Source organism: Gavialis gangeticus, unplaced genomic scaffold (genome assembly GCF_001723915.1).
Source record: "Gavialis gangeticus isolate Ggan-Ray unplaced genomic scaffold, GavGan_comp1, whole genome shotgun sequence".
Classification (NCBI taxonomy): Eukaryota; Metazoa; Chordata; order Crocodylia; family Gavialidae; genus Gavialis; species Gavialis gangeticus.
Genome location: NW_017729004.1, coordinates 16,162,632 through 16,165,091, shown reverse-complemented (window position 1 = coordinate 16,165,091; position 2,460 = coordinate 16,162,632).

The window sequence follows — 2,460 nt, the reverse complement described above, 5'->3', positions numbered from 1 at the left end:
TGTCAGTTGCCCCATCTGGTTCAGCAGGGGTCCAATGTTTCCCTTGCTTTTCCTCCAACTTCCCAAATATCTAAAAAAGGACTTTTTATTGTCCTTGATGCTTGAAGCTAGTTGGAGTTCAGTTGCAGCCTTGGCTTTCCTGGTTTGCTCCCTGCAGGACTGGACCAGTGCAGAATAATCCTCCTTGGAGGTGAATCCCATCCTCTATCCTTTGTAGGCCTTTCTTTTTAGCCTCAGGAGGTCTGCTAGGTCCCTGGAGAGCCAGGGGGGCTGCTGTGCCCTTTTGCTGCCTTTCCTCTGAGATGGAGTAGAATTAGCTTGTGCATTGAGGATCGCTCCCTTGAGGAGCAACAATTCTTCTTGAACTCCCCTCTCCCTGGGGTCATGGTCCCTTAGGGCCTCACTGACAAGCCTCCTGACCTTGTCAAAATTGGCTTTCCTGACGTCAAGGATTTCTGTGTTGCTGACTGACTTGCCAGCTTTAGGGCGGATGGTGAAGGTGATCAGCTCATGGTTGCTGTCATCCAGCTTCCCATCGATCACTAAGTCACTGATTAGGTCATCCCCAGTAGCCAGTACCAGGTCAAGTAGCGCTTTGCCTCTCATTGGCCCACAGACTTCTTGAGTCAGGTAGAGGTCATCCACGCACGAAAGGAAGCTTTGCAACCACTCGGATTTTGCTGAGTGATCCTCCCACGAGCTGTCTAGGTAATTGAAGTCACCCATGACAACCATGGTCCTGGAGCATGCAGCCTCAGCCAGTTCCTGGGCCAACTCCTGGTTCAGGACTTTGGGTGGGAGGTCTGTAGTAGACTCCCACTGTTGTGTCCCCTGTGCTGTATTCCCCATGGATTTTAAGCCAGAGGGTCTCCAGTAGTCCACCCTGGTCGCCAATATCAGCTTGCAGGGACATGTAGCTTTCCTTAAGATAGAGAACTATACCCCCACCCCTTTTATCTACACGATCCCTCCCGTACAGCGTATAGCCATCTATACCTGTGGTCCAGTTCAATAAGCACAAATGCAAAGTGCTGCACCTAGAGAGAAGGAATCACCAGCATGCTTACAGGCTGGGGGAAGACCTTCTCAGCAGCACAGCAGTGGAAGGGATCTTGAAGTAACTGTTGACTCTAAGATGAACTTGAGTCGTCAACATGACGATGTGATCAGAAAAGCTAACCACACTTTATCATGCATTAGCAGGTACATCACAAACTGGTCCAAGGAGGTGATACTTCCCCTTTATGCGGCACTGGTCAGGCCACAGTTGGAGTACTGTGTCCAGTTTTGGGCGCCAGACTTCAAAAGGGATGTGGACAACCTCAAGAGAGTTCAGAGAAGGGCCACTCATATGGTTAGGGGCCTGCAGGCAAAGCCCTGCAAGGAGAGATTGAGGGCCCTGGATCTCTTCAGACTCCGCAAGAGAAGGATGAGAGATGATCTTGTGGCCACCTACAAATTGATTGGTGGGGCAGCAAGGAATAAGAGATGCTCTGTTTACTAGGGCACCCCCTGGGGTAACCAGGACCAACAGCCACACACTGATGGAGAGCAGATTTAGGTTAGACATCAAGAAGAATTTATTTATGGTAAGGGTTCCCAAAATCTGGAATGGGCTTCCAAGGGAGGTGGTGCTCTCCCCTACCTTGGAGAGGTAAGAGGAGGCTAGACATACACCTGGCTGGGGTCGTTTGATCCCAGTGATCTTTCCTGCCCAGGGCAGGGGGTTGTACTCTATAATCTGCTAAGGTCCCTTCCAACCCAAACATCTATGAATCTATGAATCTGTCTAAGCTGAAAACTGCAGTGCTCCCTCACCTGTAGCTGGCTTCTCTTGTACAGATTGTGGCATGGTCTTCTGTCTTTTGCAGGGTCTCCACGTTAAAGTGATCAACTTTAGACATTGGATAGGGTGCTAAGAAATTATGTATTTCCCATAATACAGGCTGTAATCAACACGAGTCTCAAGTAGTTGGGAAGAGCCTGATAAAAAGATAGAGAGTCTGCTCCAAAACCAATTATAGTCAATGAGCATTTTCCCATTGATTTCAGAGGGCTTGGTATCAGACTCTTACTGAGCATTTTCAAAAGCTCAAAATTGCCATGTGGTTCCTATTAAAAGACATTTCACCCTGCAAAGGATAAGGGCTGATTTATAATAGTTCTCTCTTATTTACTGAGCAGGCATTCGGACAGTGAGACACTGACAACTGACAATGACAAACTATTGGGTAAGTCAGTATTTTTGGGAATTTGCTGTAAAAAAGAATTTGATCTAAACTACATATAATGCAGACATTGGGTACAGTTCTCTATGGGAATACTTAGCTTCACAGGTATTTTCATATACCTACTGTATTAATTGGCATGGCTAAAAATAACTATTTGCTGAAATAACAAATCTACTGAGCATTGTCAGCACAACATGGAGCTGGCGAACCAAGCTCACGGTCGTGGTCA